Genomic DNA, 22677 nt, shown 5'->3' with positions numbered 1-22677 from the left:
AGAGGAAGAATATAGAGAAACACAAAAGAGCAAAAGAATATCTGAGAAATACTGCTCATCAAAAGGACCACAGAGTTAATTAAGTAAAAGGTTCACAGAGCCAGTCCCAGTTCCCTGTGGAGCGAGGGGAAGCTGAAGCATTTACCTCAAGGTAAGCCAGGTAGCTGTCATAACAGACTGGGAGACCTAACTTTGAGACAATTACTATATCACTCACAAACCCTAACCCCAGTGCAGGAACATCATGACACAGTCATTTCCCCTGTACAACAGTCCAACAGCAGACAAGACAACTCTTCATTCTCCATTCTTCAGAGAGCTGTGATAAGACACCATACTGAGAAAGGGTCTCTGATCGAATCTGAGGTCCGGGGGGATGGAATCCTGAAAACAAGAAGGGACCACACTTCAGGGCATCTTGAGTCACTTAGTGGCCCTGCCTCACTACCAGAGGAAAATTTCCAAAACAAAACACCTAATCTTCACTGGCAGAGAGCTTTGATACCTGAAGTTTCTTTTAAGTGGGCTAATTTTGAGACTGAGCAATTCAGGGGACTTGCAGAATCACAGTCCAGAGAGTTATCAGTCTCTCAGCCACAGTGCCTGCATGGGAATCTGCCACCAGAAGCAAATTTATGAAGGAGATGATCTGATGGCAATCTGAGGACTCCTGGCAGGAAAACAGCAAAAACCATGAATAGATGGCAGCCATGTCCAATCCTACCACAGCATCTACATTGACTAAAGTCAATTTGAAAAACAAAGTACCCAACCCTCACTGACCAAGAACTCATGTTAGAGCAGCTGCTTGACTACAAGCAGCGAGTTTAGAGATTAAGCAACTCTGGAGATTTTAAAAGTTGCATCCTGGTGAGTTCCAGGTCTCAGAGCCACTGTGTCTACATGGGGGAATGCCACCAGACATTGACATAGAGAGTAAGGTTTTGACTGTGGTAATCTGAAAAACAGCAAAAGGCCCATAGGTCCATGGACCTATTCTTTCAAGCAACCTACTCAATGAGTGGCCCCTTCCAGTCAGATCTTTCCACATTTCAGCAGGCAGTCTCACCCTCTCTATCTACAGAGGCCAGGCAAAACCAAAATAGCTCAGAAGGCAAAGTTTTTTAAGAGAATTGGCCTGGGGCATCAACTACCTGGTCCCAGCTGCCTTTCCCTGAGGCCCCTGCCACACCTAAGCTAGAGGTGCACCTGGGACCTCCTGAAGCTGTTCCTGTAACAACCAGGGCAAGAAGGACTAACTTGAACAAATATACAAACAACAAGATATGTAAGTGTTTTTTTTATTTTGATTTTTATTTTGTTTTGTCATTTTTTGTTTTTCGTTTGTTTCATTTTGTTCGTTTTTTTCATCCAATTTGTTCTCATTTTAGTGTTCTCTCTATATTCTTTCTTTTTTGTCTTATTTTCTTCTTTTTTTAAAACTTTGTTTCTAATTGTTGGAATCTTTTTTTTTCTTTTTCTCCCTATCCCAAACCATTCTCTATTTCCCTGTTAAAATATGTAGAGCACTATCATACTGTTATCTCCTACATCTATGTTCCCATCTTTTCATTGTTCCACTCCCTTCTATTCCCCACATCCAACTCCCATAATACTCAATGTCCAATTATTATACTTTTCAACAAGTGTTAAGTTCCCGGATCATCCCCTTAGAAACCAGAGCTTTTCCCCATACAACCTTGTGTGGAAACAGATAAGAATTTAAACTGTTTCTTACTCATTCAAATATTTAATTTATTGCTGAACCATGTTACTTCAGTGGGTACTCTGCTCACCATGAATGTAAAATAAACCTTAGACCAACAGATTCATAGATTATAGCATAGAAATTTAAATATGAAAAATCAAGGCAATGTCTCATTTCCAAACTCCCACTATAACAACTCAACAAAGAAAAGTCCAGGTCTTGATGGATTCACTGCTAAATTCTATCAGACCTTTAAAGAAGAACTAACACAATGCTACTTAAACTACTCCATAAAATACAAAAGGAAGGAAGACTACAAACTCATTATACAGAGCCAATATTACCCAATTACTAGAACCAGGTAAAGACTTATTGAAAAGAGAAATTATAGGCCAATATCCCTGATGATCATAGATGCAAAAATTCTCAATAAAATACATGCTAACAGAACTCAACAACATATTAAAAAGATGACATACCATGAGCAAGTAGGTTTTATTACAAGGATGAAATGATGGTATAACATTCACAAATCAATAAATATAAGACATCGCATAAACAGAATCAAGGCCAAAAACCCCAACTTGTCTTTGACAAAGGAGCTAAAAATATATGATGGAGAAATAGCAGCCTCTTCAACAAAAACTGCTGGGAAAACTGGTTAGCAGTCTGCAAAAAACTGAAACTAGATCCATGTATATCACCCTATACCAAGATTAACTCAAAATGGATCAAGGATCTTAATATCAGACCACAAACTCTAAAGTTGATAGGGGAAAGAGTAGGAAATACTCTGGAATTGGTAGGTATAGGTAAGAACTTTCTCAACGAAACCCCAGCAGCACAGCAACTAAGAGATAGCATAGATAAATGGGATCTCATAAAACTAAAAAGCTTCTGTTCATCAAAAGAAATGGTCTCTAAACTGAAGTGAACCCCCACAGAGTGGGAGAGAATATTTGCCAACTATACATCAGACAAAGGACTGATAACCAGAATATATAGGGAACTTAAAAAACTAAATTCTTCCAAAACTAATGAACCAATAAAGAAATGGGCACGTGAACTAAACTTTCTCAAAAGAAGAAATTCAAATGGCCAAAAAACACATGAAAAAATGCTCACCATCTCTAGCAATAAAGGAAATGCAAATTAAAACCACACTAAGATTCCACCTCACCCCTGTTAGAGTAGCCATCATTAGCAACACCACCAACAACAGGTGTTGGCGAGGATGCGGGGAAAAAGGAACCCTCTTACACTGTTGGTGGGAATGTAAATGAGTACAACCACTCTGGAAAAATATTTGGAGGCTGCTTAAAAAGCTAGACATGGATCTACCATTTGATCCAGCAATACCACTCTTGGGGATATACCCAAAAGACTGTGACACAGGTTACTCCAGAGGCACCTGCACACCCATGTTTATTGCAGCACTATTCACAATAGCCAAGTTATGGAAACAGCCAAGATGGCCCACCACTGACGAATGGATTAAGAAAATGTGGTATCTATACACAATGGAATTTTATGCAGCCACGAAGAAGAACGAAATGTTATCATTCGCTGGTAAATGGATGGAATTGGAGAACATCATTCTGAGTGAGGTTAGCCTGGCCCAAAAGACCAAAAATCGTATGTTCTCCCTCATATGTGGACATTAGATCAAGGGCAAACACAACAATGGGATTAGACTATGAGCACATGATAAAAGCGAGAGCACACAAGGGAGGGGAGAGGATAGGTAAGACACCTAAAAAATTAGCTAGCATTTGTTGCCCTTAATGCAGAGAAACTAAAGCAGATACCTTAAATGCAACTGAGACCAATAGGAAAAGGGGAACAGGTACTAGAGAAAAGGTTAGATCAAAAAGAATTAACCTAGAAGGTAACATCCACGCACAGGAAATCAATGTGAGTCAATACCCTGTATAGCTATTCTTATCTCAACCAGCAAAAACCCTTGTCCCTTCCTGTTATTGGTTATACTCTCTCTACAACAAAATTAGAAATAAGGGCAAAATAGTTTCTGCTGGGTATTGAGGGCATGGGGGGAGAGGGAGGGGGCGGAGTGGGTGGTAAGGGAGGGGGTGGGGGCAGGGGGGAGAAATGAATCAAGCCTTGTAATGCACATATGAATAATAAAAGAAAAATGAAAAAAAAAAGGTAGACATTGATCTACCATTTGATCCAGCAATACCACTCTTGGGGATATACCCAAAAGACTGTGACACAGGTTACTCCAGAGGCACCTGCACACTATTCACAACAGCCAAGTTATGGAAACAGCCAAGATGCCCCACCACCGACGAATGGATTAAGAAAATGTGGTATCTATACACAATGGAATTTTATGCAGCCATGAAGAAGAACGAAATGTTATCATTTGCTGGTAAATGGATGGAATTGGAGAACATCATTCTGAGTGAGGTTAGCCTGGCCCAAAAGACTAAAAATCGTATGTTCTCCCTCATATGTGGACATTAGATCAAGGGCAAACACAACAAGGGGATTGGCCTTTGAGCACATGATAAAAGCTTTCGCACACAAGGGAGGGGTGAGGATAGGTAAGACACCTAAAAAAGTAGATAGCATTTGTTGACCTCAATGCAGAGAAACTAAACCAGATACCTTAAAAGCAACTGAGGCCAATAGGAAAAGGGGACCAGGAACTAGAGAAAAGGTTAGATCAAAAAGAATTAACCTAGAAGGTAACACCCACGCACAGGAAATCAATGTGAGTCAATGCCCTGTATAGCTATCCTTATCTCAACCAGCAAAAACCCTTGTTCCTTCCTATTATAGCTTATACTCTCTCTACAACAAAATTAGAAGTAAGGGCAAAATAGTTTCTGCTGGGTATTGAGGGAGTGGGGTGGAGAGGGAGGGGGCGGAGTGGGTGGTAAGGGAGGGGGTGGGGGGAGGGGGAGAAATGACCCAAGCCTTGTATGCACATATGAATAATAAAAGAAAAAAAAAGGCCAAAAACCACATCATCATTTCAATGGATGTAGAAAAAGCCTTTGACAAAATTTGACAAAAAATTTCATGGTAAAAATGCTGAAGAAACTAGGAATAGAAGGAATATTACTCAAAATTATAATGGCTGTATAAGACAAACCTGTTGATAACATCATACTAAAAATGGAGAAAAACTAAAACCATTTCCTCTAAAATCAGGGATGAGACAAGGATGTCCACTATCCCCACTCTTGTTCAATATTGTACTAGAACTCCTAGCTAGAACAATAAGACAAGAAAGAGAAATAAAAGGGATTCAAATAAGGAAGGAAAACATCAAATTATCCCTATTTGGAGATAATATAATGATCTAAAAACTCTACCAAAAACATGTTCATCAAAGTTGCATGATACAAAAACTAGTAGCGTGTCTACAAATAAACAATAAACAGTCTGAGGAAGAAATCAGGAAAACAATACCATTAACAACAGCTTCAAAAAATTAAATATGTAAGAATAAATTTGATGCTAATTAGAAATCTCTAAAGAAAAAATATCAATGAAGACATTAGAAGATGGAAGGACATCTCATGCTCATGAATAAGTAGACTCAATATAGTGAAAGGGGCCATACAGAAAGCAATCTGTATGTTCAATGCATTCCTTATCAAAATTCCAATGCCATTCTTCACTGAGATAGAAAAGTCTATCCTAAATTTCATATGAAAGAACAAAAGACCTCAAAAAGCCAATGCAATACTGAGCAGAGACGAAGTGGGAGATACCACACTACCTGACTTCAAACTTTGCTGTAGAGCCATACTAATAAAAACAGCATGGTACTGGCACAAAAGCAGACATGAAGACCAATGGAACAGAATAAAAGGCCTTGATGCATACCCATGTAATAACAGCCATCTGATTTTTGACAGAGTCCAGAATATGCACTGGAGAAAAGACAGCCTCTCCAACAAATGGTTCTGGGAAAATTGAGTATCTACATGCAGAAGATTGAAAGTAGATCCCAGTTTCTCACTTTGTACTTATATCAATTTAAAGTGGATCAAAGACTTTAATGTAAGGTATGAAACGGTGAAATTACTCCAGGAAAAATTAAGAAATCAACTGGATCACATATGCATAGGTAATAACTTTATGAATAGAACTCTAAAAGCTCAGCATTTTAGAGGAAGGATTGACAAATGGGGTTACATGAAACTAAAAAGATTCTGCACAGCAAAGGTAACCGTCATCAGACTGAAGAGAAAGCCTACAGAATGGAAGAAAACTCTTGCCAGCTATACATCTGACAAGGGATTCATAACCAAAATATACATGGAGCTTAAAAAACTAACTTGAAAAAGAATCAACAATCCACTAAATCAATGGGCAAATGAACTGAATAGACAATTTTCTAAAGAAGAACTACAAATGACCAATACATACATGAAAAAATGATCAGCATCTTTGGCAATAAAGGAAATACAAATCAAAATAAGACTGAGATTTCACTTCACTCCAGTCAGAATGGCTATCATCAAGAGGTCACACAACAGATGCTATCAAAGATGTGGGAAAAAAGAACACTCCTACACTGTTGGTGGGCATGTAAATTATTTAACTGCTATGAAAATCAATATGTACATTCCTCAAAAAACTAAAAATAGACAGATATAACTCCTGAGTATATATCCAAAGGAATATGTCAGTATACAAGATACACTTACTCAGCCATGTTCATTGCAGCACTATTCACAATAGCCAAGCTATGGAAACAGCCCAGATACCCCACAACTGATGAATGAACTAAGAAAATATGGTACATATATGCAATGCAGTATTATTCAGCCATAAATAAGAATGAAATTATGTTGTTTGCAAGTAAAGGATGGAACTAGAGAACACCATGTTAATAAAGTAATCCAGGTTTAAAAGGTCAAAGGTCATATATATGTTTTCTCTCATATGAAGAAACTAGACCTATAAATGTACATATATATGTATATGATCATATTTACATACACACATATGTACATACATATCTATATATAGAGAGAGAAAGGGAGAGTACATCATTGTATTAGTAGATGTGTCTCAGGGGACTTATTGGCACACCGGCTAGGGAAAGAGAATGTTAAAGACTAAAAAACATTGAAACATTGCATCTATGTGTGAAGATAATATAATGCGATCCAGTGTAAACTATTGAATAATAGAGTAACAGAGCAACAGAGAAAGAGTAAGTAATAGAAGAGGTTAATCTGGTTAAAGCACAATGTATACATGTGTGAAATACCAAGGAAAAATCCCCTTGAACAATCAATTATACACTTTTAATAAATGAAGGATAGGAAGGTGAAACAACTCCTGTCCAGAGGTGGGTACCAGTGAGAGGGTGGAGGGTATAAGAAAGGGTGAATGAGAGTGACTATGCTGGATGCATTGTGTATTTGTGTATGAAAATAGAACAATAAAAGTTGAAAAAAATCTAGAAATGTTATGCATGTATATTATGTATATATACATCCATACATAAACAAAAATAAATATATTAAAATATGTACATTTCTCCAGTTGAAATCTCATTATATTCACCAACAGCATCTTCATAGTTTCCCCTTATAGCAGTCATTACTATCTGAGCTTATCTCACTCTTTTAGTTGTTTATTATTTGTACCCAGAAGTTACCAAGGGTTAGGTATGCATCCTCAGTGTCTAAAATAGAGTCTGGTCCATAACAAGTGCTCAATAAACTTATGACAAATCACCAAGTGAATAATAACCATCCAAGATTCCTTTTAATTGCAAGATTTGGTGGTGCTAAGGATAGAAATGAGGAAAGTAGGGAAGACAGACTGGAATAAGACTTGCCCAAATGTCTATGATGTGGATATTGGTGGAGTACCCATGAACCAAGATGTGTTGGGAATCTCTCTTGAAAGGAACTCCTTCCCCCAAACATGTAAAATATTAGAGAAAAGGATATATGTTCAAATGATATATGTCACTTTTGTTATACATTAGCCCCTCTTTGTCTAATTTAGACAAATATTCATTATTTAAGCAATAATTCTAAACACTTGGTAGGAAATTTTAGCAATATCTAAAAGTCACATCTTGACAGATTAGGAAACAAAAATTTATATGGTTGTATATGAAATCACATGACCACATTTTGCAATATAAATTTAAAAAGTGTTAGTGATAAATAGACACCTAGAGCATTTGTCTGATAGAATTATAATATAAAATGAAAACTTGGGGAAGTGGGGGTGAGATGGGTGTTAGCAAACAGAAATGCACTGGAGTGATGACTAATGTTATTTCCTGTGCTCCTGAGAGGTAACACAATTGCATTCCAGCAGCTTTTAATGAGTTTTCACTTGTGATACAGTGGGTACATTTGCATGTCAACTAACAGAGGCCAAAAATATATTTTGTATCATCATTAGAGGAGAAGAAATTATTCTTGTGCTGTATAAAGTAGAAGGAAAGTAGCTTCTGTACTGCTCTATGCATTAAGTAGAAATAATTAAATTCAGTTAGCCTGATTTTACACAATCTAAGAAGGAAGACCTGAATCCAGTGATTCTAATTTTATGACAGTTTGTTTTTACCCTAGGTTAATCCAAAACTAATCATAGGATGGTGGAGGCATGTTTCATAAACTTAAAGCAAGAAAAAGTGGTAAACAAATGGAATTTAGTGCTCTGCCCTGATATCTAAGTTAAAACACATGATAATTTACCCATATTTTATTTCAAATGATGGTTTTGAAAGTCACCATGTACCTTTCCTTTTGAATGTTTTTTCAGAGCTTTATTTGTGATTAACAGATTTTTTGACTTGATCTTTTGCCATTTCTCCCTTGAAACTACACACACACACACACACACACACACACACACACACACCCATATATACTGTTATTACCCAATGCCAAGCTACTTTTTATTCACGCCCCTCTTAATTTGCACAAACTTCCTCCTCAGCTTAGAGGTCCAGCTCAGATGTCATCTCCTCAGTGAAATCTTTCTAACTAACAAGCTCCATCTGCACCTTGCATCAGGCAGGACTGGCTTTTCTTCCTTTTGATGCGTTTAAATACGTTCCACTCATCTCTAGTACTTCATTTCTTACATTGTAGTTTTAATTGTTAAAATGTCTTTATCACCAACTGGAATTTATCTTAGGAATTCTTTATCCTCTAATGCCTCCGGCACACAATTGACACCTAGTCAGAACCCATCGACTAATAGACTGAATTAATTAGCTAACCCACTTTAATCACAAGAATTGGTCTCAGGAGTGTGGTCAAGTGAAGAAGGGCCTCCATAAACTTATAGATACAATGAGTCTACATTTATCTGGTGAAATAAGGAGGCAGAACAGAGAAGAGACTTTCTTGGCAAAATAGAAAGCATGCTCTCAAAAATATGCAAATTATGTTTTCTCTTGCCCTGAAACAACTTCCTCACCATACATCCAGATCTACTGTGGAAAACTTGAACCAGAAGATTTTTGTAGTTTCCATCAAATTTTTATCACCATATCCAGACTTTTGTCTCTGTTCAGTTCTATTGTGTTCAGGATTAAAATCTTCTGTATTTCCAGAGCACTTTGAGATGAGTCTACTACTTTACATCTAACACTCAACCACATATTAAACTGAGTTGCCTCCTTGTCACCCCATGAGTCTGATATTCTATTTTTGTTTGTTTTTTAAGACAGGATTTCACTATGTAGCTCAGGCTGGCTTCAAACTCATATGGAGACAAGGCTGGCTTCAAACTCACTATCCCCTGCCTCAGTCCCCCAGGTGATGGGGTTATAGCCAGGTGGCACAATGCCCAACTGTCCCCATGAGTCTGAAATCCTCTTGAATACAGAAATAATTATTTTATTTTATTTATAGTGCCTAGGACAGGATATTACAAAATGTGGGAACTTATCACATTAATGTTATTACAATGAATAGTGTGATGGTTAGTCTGTCAATTAATGGATTTTTTTAATTCCTTGTGATAAATTTCACTTTAGTGTATTATCAAGGATGGAAATAGAGACTGTATGAATGAAGGTGAACTGTGACAAACTGACGACAATGAAAGAACCTAATTATGTCACTCACAGCTAAGTCAACCTACATATCATATTCTTCTGGCCAGAGTAATTGATACAGGAATTATTGCATAACCTACACCAAATGAATCTTGGGATATTAAATTTAAGTAAAGAAGGGGACATACTGGCTCAAGTAACTGGAAGTTGCCATGGGTGAGTCAGTAAGTAAGGAGAGTGAATGTTCTGGATAGTGTTTCAGACCTTATAAGCACTGTACACTTAGGCTATACTAAATTAATAAAAGTATTTTTATGTCTTTAATAATGTTGTTAAATACAAATCCATTGTACATCTTCACAAAAATATTATCTTTATATCAGTTTTCAAGAAATGTTTCTTTTTTTTGTTGGTGCTGGGGTTTGAACTCAGGGCATCATGCTTGCTAGGTAGGCTCTTTAAAGAGAGCCACTCCATTAGCCCTCAAGAAACTTTTCTATTTTACTTTTAAACCTTTTGTTAAAACCCAAGACACAAGCACACACATTAGCCTGGCCCAACACAGGATCAGTATGAAGAATACCACCAGTTTCCACGTCTTCACCTTGTTCTACTGGAAAAACATCAGGAACAAAGGGCATGAACTTGTCATCTCCTATAATAATACCTGGTAGTCTCATTGCCCTCATTAAAGCACATCTATTAACAGCTCCCATCACCTTATTTTTATTTTTCAAGATGGAAGTTATGGTGGAATGGGGCATTGTTAAACAACAACAACCACCACTTATTTTCCAAACTCATGACCCTTAATTACTTTCAATGTTGTTTCAGGTTCAATCACTCCATATGACCTCTTAATGGCAACACTGGCAGTAGATTTTGTACACTTAGGGTCCATGATGAGCATGAAAACATGAGATTAAATCAAGCACAAGAGAAAAAGATATGATTAAAAGAAGTGGCAAACACAAGATAAAATGGTGCATTGTTATACAGTACACTTTTTATTGTGATATATTTATTGTACAGGTGGAATTCATTGTGATAATTCTATTAGGCTTATATTGTACATTGGTTAAATCTCCCCCACAAGCATAGATACCTGTACACCAATGTTCATCAGAGTACTGTTCACAATATCCAAGCTATGGAAACAACCCAGATGCCCTACAGATGATGAATGGATTGAGAAAATATGATATATACATACACAATGGAGTATTACTCAACCATAAGGAATAATAACTTGTGGTTTGAAGGTAAATGGATACAACTGGAGGACATTAAGTTAAGTGAAATTAGCCAGGATCAGAAAGACAAAGGCTGTATGTTTTCCCTCATATGGGGAAAACAGACCCAAAGATAAACATATATCATATACAAACTCATATGTAGAACATGTTTGTAACAGTGAAACTACTCTATGGAACTCAGGGAAGGAGGGTAAAGGAAAAGAGAATGATAGAGCATCAGTAATATTGTAAAACATAAGACGTGAAGATACAGGATGTAAGGATGTGTATTGAAAACTATTGAAAAATGGGGGGAGGGAGGTTAAGGGGTAAGGGAGAGCAATGGAAAGGTTTGAATGGACCATAGTAAAGTAAATAGAAGGAATACAGTATAAAATAAAGAGAAAAAGTATAGTATAGTAAGTACATAAATCAGCAACATAGTTGTCTATCATCATTATCAATTATCATGCACTGTGTATAATTGTGTGTGCCATACATTTATACGACTGGTAGTGCAATAGGTTTATATACAACAGCATCTCCATAAACATTTGAACAAAGCCTTGCATTATGATGTTACAATGCCAATAGGAACTTTTGAGTTCCACTGTCATATACATGGTCCATCATTGAACAAAATGTTGTTATGCAGCACATGACTGAATGCATATGTATATGCGTATTCATACATACAAATACATAATATATAATTTCATCACCACATACTTCATTGAGGTAAGCATTAAATAATAAAAATAGATGCCAGGCATGGTGGATCACATCTGTAATTCCAACTACTCAGGAGATGGAGATCAGGAGATTGTTGTTTGAGGCCCCCTGTGACAAAATGTTACAAACAAACTCAGTGTGGTGGTACATGACGTACACAATGGAATTCTACTCAGCCATGAAGAAGAATGAAATCTTATCATTCGCAAGTAAATGGATGGAACTGGAGAACATCATTCTGAGCAAGGTTAGCCAGGCTCAGAAGACCAAAAATCGTATGCCCATCCTCATATGTGGACTTTAGATCTAGGGCAAATACAAAATACAGCAATGTTGTTGGACTTGGATCACATGATAAGGGGAGAGCACACACGGGAGGTATGGGGATAGGTAAGAAACCCAAAAACGTGAAAGTGTTTGATGTCCTCATTGCAGACGAGCTAATACAGAAAATTTACAGTGACAGAGGCTAATAGGAAAAGGGGATCAGATAAGGGCAGAACAGTTTCTGCCTGAAAGTGAGGGGGTTGGGGGAAGAGGGAAGGGGGGAGGGGGGAGAAATGGCCCAAACATTGTATGCACATATGAATAGATGAAAGAAAAAAAATAAATTCTCATGCTCCAATATGAAAAAAAAAGTAGTACAGTGGTTGTCTAGCAACAGCAAGGCCCTGAGTTCAAATCCCAGTGTTGACCCCCAAAATAGAAAATTCAGAGAGATTAAGTGACTTTTCCAAGGTCACATATGCAATAAGTCACAGATGCAAAATAGAAATAATGTCTGGTTGGCCTTTATCTGAAAGCTATATTCATACTCAGGAGAATTGAATTCCTTACCTGTATTCAACTCTTATTAATTTTTCAAGCCAATTCATTTGTTTGAGTCCTAATTTCTTCAAAGTAAAACGAGGATAATAACTCAGTATGTTCTCTATTTCCCAAAAGATGATATGCAGATCAAATTGGAACTGAATATAAAGGTAAGGCTTAATACCATATAAATATGTTTCTATGAGCAAAAAAATTTAATTATAAAAATGAGTTCCACACTGAGACAATTAAACATTTCAAATCAAGAGTTATCTCTTAATAATGACATTTATTACTGTTTGTATATCTTAACTATTCAAACAGAAATTCAATGCCCAAAACAGAAACTCCTGGAGCATACTTTTCCTCCCACTGTCATGTATCAATAGAGGATTCCCATTTGGTCACATACATTTTAGTGTTGTGTATACATTTAGTTTAGCATCATTCAATTTGTCACAGCTATACTATGTGTATTAGTGTCAATTATTTTCACTTTTAACATTTTTACTAATAATTTTCTTGATTCGTCATATCCCCCAGGTTATAATGCACTGGGATCTTGAAGCAAGACCATTGTAAAGAAAATATGAAATATCAGCTCCCTTAGTTATATCACTCATGAGCTGTGATCTTGATCAAAGTACAGATAAATTACTTGTGTTCATACTATTAAATTTTACAATTGATAATAACATCTACTACAGAGAACAGAGACACTGGTACATAAAAATAAGTATATTAACCATAAATATGCAATATATTCTGAAGAAATAAGGGCTTCTGAAGAAATTCCACAGGAGATAGATCCATTCAGCTCAGAATCCTGTTTCTGACCACAGTCTAAAAGACAGGGCTAGAACTTAAACCACTTTCAGCTTTCTTCAATGCATTTTTTAGAAAAGGTCTCATTGCATAGCACAAGCTGGACTTCAACTTATGATCCTCCTGCCTCAGCCTCTTGAGTGCTGAGATTACAGGTGTGTACCATAACACCTGGCTTCACTTTCAACATTCATGAGAATAAGACATGCAGAATTCTGGCTACAGTGAAGATAGAGCAAGTATAATATTGTGACAATAATAGTCAGTAGGCAGCTGCCTTCCACTGAAAAGAGACCACCAGGGTTAGCAGCTTTATAAAGGAATAAGAAAGGAAATTGCTCAATGCCTTGAAGATGTACAGCAAGAATACTAAGGGAAACAGTATTATCTTATATACCTCAGCTTGCCCTTGCCTTCTATCCCATTCCTTTCTATACCATCCTTTTTCTATCTAGCAGAAAAGCCTCAGAGAGGACAGTATGAATACAAGAGAACAAGACAGGAAGAAGAAGATGGGCCCAATTACCTGTGGAGTCTGTCAGAAGATTGTCAGGAATCCACACCACTCACTGTTTGTGTGATTCCTATGAAACCAGACCTTTCATCTATTAACAGTTCTCACATTCTTACCTCCATCCCAAGCCTTTTTTCAAAGGTTAACTTCTCAATGAAGCCTACCTTGACCACCCTATTTAAAACTGCAACTTTCCTCTCTATACCTATACCCACTTCTTGCGCATTTTATCCTATTTTGTTATCTTTTCATTTCCCATAGCATTTAACACATTTTAATATCTTCATAGTTGAATTACTAACTTTGTTGATTTTATATCCCCTTTCCGAAGAAGATAGATCTACCTTCATTTGCATTGTTCAATGATGTGTTCACTGATGTACCACAAATATCCATCAGTGGAAAAGTGAAAATCAGCCCTGACATCAGAGAGCAGACCTGAACTTATCAGCTTGGCCTGTGTGTTCTTGGAAGCTGGCCCGGCACTCTCACAAAGTTCTTGGTGTTTTCCTGTTGGACATGAGCAACTGTACATGACAGAAACATCAAGCAAGGCTACTCTGTTGCCATGATAGAGCAAGACGGAAAAAGGAGGACTCCATAGTCACATTTGAACAGACAACACACAAACACTGTGCAAGCAAAAAAAGTGACCAAACTTGCCCTTATCCTTATATGAGAAATTAATGCTTCTTTACCAATTATAGCTTCACTCTTGCTCTGGTTCTCCTTCCATCTCTATAAGATTTATTGAGATTTCTAATGATAAAATTGACCCTGTTTTCTGACAGCACTACCTTGTTTGCTTACACCATCCACTAAATCATATAAAAAGTCAGTTCTAACAGCTTACTGAGATATTTCATAGTGTGCATTTTCACTCCTTGCTGTTATGAGCAATAAGCCCAAATGGTTCAACTACAAGTGTGTTCCTGATCTTTAACTAGAGAGCATTGGATAATGTGAACTCAAAATATTTTCATTGAATAAATATTTCACATTTCCTGCTAAATCACTAGTGGTGTAAAGTGTTTACTGTTCCAGATATAAGCAAAGCTTCAACTCAATACCTTTCTACACAATGCAATGTTAAAGCTCTCCTGCCTTGGTGATTGCATTTACTTATCTAGTGAACAAAGAAGATAAGTGTCAACAATCCTTTCCATGCTTTTAGAAGGATGCTTTCAATTTTCTTATGGTTCATATGTAAGTTTTTAAGCCAAAATATGTATTAGTTGAAATAGTGATGCTGACATGAAAAAGGGACCAACAAACCAAGCTGTCTTTGAGCCAGATGTATATGAGAAATGTATTTGAGCCTGCAATGTATATGAGAAATGCTAAATATCATTAACTCAGAAGAACCAGAGGGAAGAAAATTGATGCAACAGAGGGAGTGCGGTTCAAAAGACAGAGGGAGATGGTTATAATAACAAAATTGTTATTTTCATCTTTTGGAATAATGTTCTACTCTATTCCCATTTTGCAAATATGTATTGTTGATTTCTACAGTTTACAGGGAACTGATATAAGGATAAAAGAACATAATATGCTTAAAGAGTTTTTTTTCATTGCACATAAAATTATGTCATATTTACAACTTGGAATGAGTGAATGAACAAATGTTTTGATACAAAGCCCATGCTTCTTTAACATTGCTATGATCACCAATCTGATGATATTAGCCTGTGGGACCTTTTGGAGGGGATTAGGTCAGGAGGGTAGATCTTGAGTTTGCTAGTTTCCAGAGCTGTGATAAATACATTTCTGTTGTTTACCCAGTATATGTTATCTTATTCAAACAGCCTGAATGGATGAAGATAATCATCAACTGTTAGTCCCTCTAACAGTAAATATGGAATGGAACCTGGAGGCATGCAATGGTGCCCAAATCTGAAATTTCTTTGAGGATATAGAAGACATGAAAAACGATGGCTTCACTTGGTCTATATTGCTTGGATCTTCACCTCAACTTTTTGTTATTCTTGTATTGATTTCATTTTAGCTGGGTGTGGAAAGAAAAAAATCTGCAAGTGGTATGAGAACGCCCTTCCAATAGTAGATTGGCTACCATTGCAATAGAAGGAGTTCGCTAGCTCTCTGAAGTCTGAAGAGACAAGGAGTTATATTAAGAAACCACATATAGAGTCAGTGTTAGCTTATCAGGGGAAAAAGTTTCTCACAGATATATAATTCACAAGCTGGTGTAGACACCCCTTTAGATATTGTGGGCTTCCTCTCCCTGGAGGGTAGCAGCTAAGTCTAGATGTAGGATGCACTTAGAGGGGGTTGAAACATTAGAGCTACAGTTAGGAAGATTACATTTCCCAGCCCCTAAGAGACCAGGAATTATATTACAAAATGAAAAAGACCAAAATGAAAAGTGGCACCAATTGAATGAAAGTGAAGTGATTATACTTTATACTGGATCTCATGAAATTGGGAAGAATGACTTCAAGCAGAATAACTAGTTTTTCAGTTTCTCTGGCAGCTCTCAGGTGCTTAACAACCAGAAGGTAAGGGCAATTATAATATCTACTTCACTGTGGAGTTAAAAGAACTTCCTAAAAAAATGAGTCCCCACTCTGGGTTTTGGTTTTTTGTTTTTTGTTTTTTGTTTTTTTGTGCCTGAAAGCACAGCTGCTATTTGACAATAATCCTTTTTACAATTTCTTGAATTTTTTTGGATTCTATTCAAAATCAACACTTTAAAGTTAGCTTGAAAATTGCAGTGTAATTGTTAATAAACAAAAGCAAAAATACATGAGGAAAAGCAGTCTTCAAAATGAAGGAAGGAAGCAAGGAATGGGGAGATGATTTGGTGGTGATAAAAACTACTGTTCACAAAATGCTTATATAATGCCAGTCCTTTTACTAGGCATTAAGTATGCAGAAGTCTTATTATCTAAGTTTCATGGTAAACCTGTGAGGTCAGTTTCATTTCATCATACACTGTGGTGGTAATAATGTAGCTTATATTTATTGCACTCTTATTACCTCCCAGACACCTATTCTGAGCACTTTGCAATGGGAATCTATGCTCAATGGCAGAGCACTTGTGTAGCATGTACAAAACTCGGTACCAGAAAAAAATATCAAAGCATTTTGCATGCCCTACCACTTTCCACCCTCATGGTGGTGAGGGGAAGGATGAGGCAAGTCCTTTTTGTTGTCATATTTTGTAGATGAAGAGACTAAAATCCAGAGAGATTTAGCAACTTTCTCATGATCACATAGCTCATGAGCAGTGGAATCTGAATTTAAATTCAGACACTTGTCTCAAAAACATATTATTTGATACTTAAAATCAATATAATCAGAGGTATAAATGCTGCAGTTTTAATGATGAGTGTGTGTGTGTGTGACCTGTGTGTGTGTGGTCACACACACACTCAAGAGGTGGTCAGAAGATAAGAGGAGGGCTAAAGTGGTGAGAAGGAAGTAAAATATAAAGGCCTTTGCCAAAGGAAAAACATGTTCAAATAGTGATATCATACAAAGGCAAAAAACAGAAAGGTGTCTGAGTATGAAAATTAGTATCTTGCATCTGGATCCAAAATGAACTTGAGAAAACACACTAAGAACTCCAGAGTAATTTTGGTTCCTTTTTTATGCTGCCTTCAGAACCAGAGAAGTCATGCAAATGGTAGATTTCAAGATGAAAAGGGACCTGTAGGGATGCCTTATTTCCTCAGTGTTGACTGAGGCAGACATGAAGTTGTTGTTGATAGTGCACAGATAAGGAGTTGTAAGGAGATCTGTTTCTGTGCAACAAATAATCATATTATCTATTTTTCCACTGTTCTCTTAAAAATGGTCTAAAGGAAAAAATCCCTAATGACAACATGCTAAAGCAAACTGGCAGAATATTTTGGTTATGTGAATTCTATGGAAAATTCTATGAAGAGGAATCATTAAAGCAACCACAGTTGCAGATGGCAAGACAGAAGAGGAGTATTTAAGAACCAGGGATACAACATATGCTACTTGGCCAGAAAGTTTCTCCCACTAGGACACCATGGTCAACATCCTTTGGGAGTATAAGCTATCTTCAGTTAAGCCACTTAAACTACACGAGGTTATTGCTCCAGCTCTTCCTCTACTGAGAATGAATGGGACTTGACTATAGTTAAGGCCCCAACTAGAACAGTTAAAATGATAAAGGTTTCCATGGCTAAAGTGGTAGGATTCAAACTGAGCTTTGATGCCCCACTCTCAAACTGCAGGAACAGCTGGAGAAAGCAAATTGAAATTGCAGGAGCCTTGTTGAACTGCAAATAAGCAGGCTCCCAGGGAATAAAGAGAAAGAAGGATAAGGCAAGCAACAAAATTGAGTGAGTTACCTTGTCATTATAATCAGAAATAGAAACAGATTGCACTAGTTGGGGTTTGACATCAGACTATGTGTTTCCATCTCTGGGCCTTGCTTCCATTATCAGTAAAATGATAATAACACTTCTCCCATATAGGATTATTGTCAGGCACAAATAAAAGTGTGTTTTAAAGCCCGTTAAAAATTGTAAAATGTGTTAACAAGCTAATGAAAACACTTGATCTTTTTGTTTTCTTCCTATTGATTCTTTTCCATAATAGTTAGCAGAGTTTTTCTTCTTTATGTAGTAATATTTACACTAAGGCTAAAATTAGTTGAATTGTTTAGTTAGTGTTTCAATCCCAATACTTTCAGTCAGGGACTGGTTAAATATGTAGTTACAGAATCAATCAGTGAAAGTTCTATCCTTGAATGCTGAAAGAGGGTAAGGGAAGAGAGAAGGCACTGAGTGCTCAAGTGGACAACCCTGTAGCTAACTGAGAAAATGACAAAAGTCAATGACAGAACCCACGAGCCCATGAAGCATTCAAAATGGTGGATATTAAATAAATAACTATATTAGTACATGTATAATGATATGTATATAAACTTATATACACATGCACATTCATATATTATATATATGTATATATGTATGCAATGTACATACATATGTAATCTTATCTGGAAACTCTGTGCCAATCCATTCTACCTAACAAAGAAGGAAGAAAGTTAAGGTCTATGAGAAGGGCCATGTTTTTCTGACCCTTGATCTAAACTATTTCAAACATTTCATTACTGATAATTTCTAAACTTTCTTGATTCTAAGGCACCATCAATTTGAAGACATACCATCTAACTTAAAAGAAGCTTTTAGAAAATGTATGAAATACATATAAATGCTTGTTGATTGTAATACATTTGGAAATTTCCACAATAGACCCAACACTCTCAGATCATGCCTCATCTTTATACTGCACTAAACTTATAGAACCATCCACTAGTACAAACTGGAGCTCATTGTCTATCATTAACAATATCTGTTTCATTCTGCATCTCCTTTCTGAATGTTGATCTTACCTATGTACTCTAACACAAATTTAGATAACCTTTCAGGACTCTAATTCCCCTTTACCTCTGTAAGCAAAAGTTGTTTTCTCACTCACATTGTCATATCAGTAGGCTCAGGGATCGAGATAGCTATCCTCCTATTCTCCACTGCCCTTTGCAAAACATTTGTATCTTACTTCAAAATCCCAGCTCTTGTGTAGAGTAATACACCAAATTGTACCAGTCAATTCCAGTTCTCATTTTAGCTGTGAAGACCTCTCCTCCTTTTTATATCACTTAGTGAAAAATTAGCAGTCCCCCCATAAAATCCAATCTCTTCATTTTTATTTCAATTCAAAGAAAGATATTTTCTAATCCTCTGTGCTACATAGTTTCCCCCTCACCTTCTGTATTCATAAATGTTTTATTTTATTCATAACATTTATAACCACTCAACATATTACTCACTGGTTACCTTGTTTATCCCCTGTCATTCTTAACAGAATGTTAGATTCTATGAAGGTATGGATTTTTATCTACTGTGTTCACTGGTAGATATCCAAGTGTTTATTAACTTTGTTAGTCAGTGATAACCAGAATATACAGGGAACTTAAAAAACTAAATTCTCCCAAAACTAATGAACCAATAAAGAAATGGGCAGGTGAACTAAACAGAACTTTCTCAAAAGAAGAAATTCAAATGGCCAGAAAACACATGAAAAAATGCTCACCATCTCTAGCAATAAAGGAAATGCAAATTAAAACCACACTAAGATTCCACCTCACCCCTGTTAGAATAGCCATCATCAGCAACACCACCACCAACAGGTGTTGGCGAGGATGCGGGGAAAAAGGAACCCTCTTACACTGTTGGTGGGAATGTAGACTAGTACAACCACTCTGGAAAAAAATTTGGAGGCTACTTAAAAAGCTGGACATCGATCTACCATTTGATCCAGCAATACCACTCTTGGGGATATACCCAAAAGACTGTTACTCCAGAGGCACCTGCACATCCATGTTTATTGCGGCACTATTCACAATAGCCAAGTTATGGAAACAGCCAAGATGCCCCAGCACTGACGAATGGATTAAGAAAATGTGGTATCTATACACAATGGAATTTTATGCAGCCATGAAGAAGAACGAAATGTTATCATTCGCTGGTAAATGGATGGAATTGGAGAACATCATTCTGAGTGAGGTTAGCCTGGCTCAAAAGACCAAAAATCGTATGTTCTCCCTCATATGTGGACATTAGATCAAGGGCAAACACAAGGGGATTGGACTATGAGCACATGATAAAAGCGAGAGCACACAAGGGAGGGGTGAGGATAGGTAAGACACCTAAAAAACTAGCTAGCATTTGTTGCCCTTAATGCAGAGAAACTAAAGCAGATACCTTAAAGCAACTGAGGCCAATAGGAAAAGGGGACCAGGAACTAGAGAAAAGGTTAGATTAAAAAGAATTAACCTAGAAGGTAACACCCACGCACAGGAAATCAATGTGAGTCAATGCCCTGTATAGCTATCCTTATCTCAACCAGCAAAACCCCTTGTTCCTTCCTATTATTGCTTATACTCTCTCTACAACAAAATTAGAGATAAGGGCAAAATAGTTTCTGCTGGGTATTGAGGGGGGGAGCGGGAGGGGGTGGAGTGGGTGGTAAGGGAGGGGGTGGGGGCAGGGGGGAGAAATGAACCAAGCCTTGTATGCACATATGAATAATAAAAGAAAAATGAAAAAAAAAAAAAAAACAATTAGCTGAAAGGCCAAATAAATCTAAAATATATATATATATATATATATATATATATGTAGATGTAAATAAATATGTACATACATAAATATGTATGTATACATACATGAATATACACACACACACATGAAGCTTCTCTATCCAATAGAATTCAAATTTCCTTCTCTCATTCATGATCACAAATGTATTTACAGCAGAAATAAAAAAAATTCCCAATCTGAAAAAAAAAAAAAAAAAAAAACTTTGTTAGTCAGTCTTTTATCAATGTGACAAATACCTGAGAGAAACCATTTAGAAGCAGGAAGTATTTGTTTTGGTTCAAGATATCAGAGGTTATAGTAAATGGTCAGCTGGCTCCATTTGTATCTGTGCCTGTGGTAAGGGAGAACATCATGGTGGTAGGAGCATGAGGCTCCCAACTCATGAAGAGGCTGCTCACTTCATGGCACCTAGGAAACAGAGAAAGAGACAAACAAAAGAGTCAGGGGGAAAAGGCATTCCTTTCAAAAGCATGCCTCCAGAGAACTTCTTCCTCTGGGTAGGCCCTATTTCCTAAAGTTTCTATCAGCTCCCAAAGTAGCACCAACATCTAGGGACCAAGCCTTCAACACATGACCCCGTGGGGAACATTTCATATTCAAACCATTCAGTAAATGTACATTCAATGAATGTGTAATAATCCTTAAAAGATCAAAGAAGATATCTTATAATTGAGAAAATGTAGTGTCACAAAAATATTTAAACAAATAATAAAATAACAAGATGCTTTCGATTTAATTGATAAACTAGTTTATTTTTATTATCATATTATTATTGTACTGGGGGTACACTGTGACACTTACAAAAGTTCTTATGATGTATCATAGTTGAATTCACCCTATCATTCTCCTTTATTCCTCCTCCTCCCATTCCTAGAGTAGCTTCAACAGGTCTCATTTTTCCTTATTTACATACATGTGTACATGATATTTCCACCATATTCACCTTCCTATACCCTTTCCTTGTATTCTTCCATCTTCCACTGGTACCAATATCCAGACAGGACCTGTTTTACTTTCCTGTACTGTTTTTGAAAAAAGACAATTTTTATTGGTTTATGATATCTATATAGGGAGTTTCATTATGATATTCCAATATATATGTGTGTGTTATATCCTGATAAAAAGTTTTAAAATAATATAAGGGTGAGATTGTAGAGCTATTAGCTAAAATGTAAATAGTGATTAGAAATGTTGAAAGAATGACAATCAGCATCCATAAGGGTTTTATTGGGAATTCTAAGTTTCCCTTGCATATCAGACCAGGAGACACATAACTGTATTATTTAAGAAGACACAACATTTTCATCTAAAGAAAATGCAGTTTCTATAAGGGGAATCTTACTCTTTTAATCAGATTAAGTTCTTCTTGGGTAATTAATAATGTGATCAAAATAGAACAAACATTTTCAAAATACATTTGTATAGTCTTCAAGTAAAGCTACCATAAATTAAGTAGACTATTCTTGTCATGGATAGAGAATTGCCTTATAAGCAATAAACAAAAACTAAGGGAAAATTGATCTGGACAAACTACAAATGGAGAAATCTCCTAGGGGTCAGGCTAATCTGACAGTTTTTATAAGTGATTTTAAGGAACAATGCAAATGACACTAAGCTTTTCTGGAGACAGAGAGATGCAAAACTGCCTAGAAAATTACATGAGACCA

Source organism: Castor canadensis, chromosome X, assembly GCF_047511655.1.
Source record: "Castor canadensis chromosome X, mCasCan1.hap1v2, whole genome shotgun sequence".
NCBI classification, from domain to species: Eukaryota; Metazoa; Chordata; class Mammalia; order Rodentia; family Castoridae; genus Castor; species Castor canadensis.
This window is presented reverse-complemented; position numbering follows the sequence as displayed.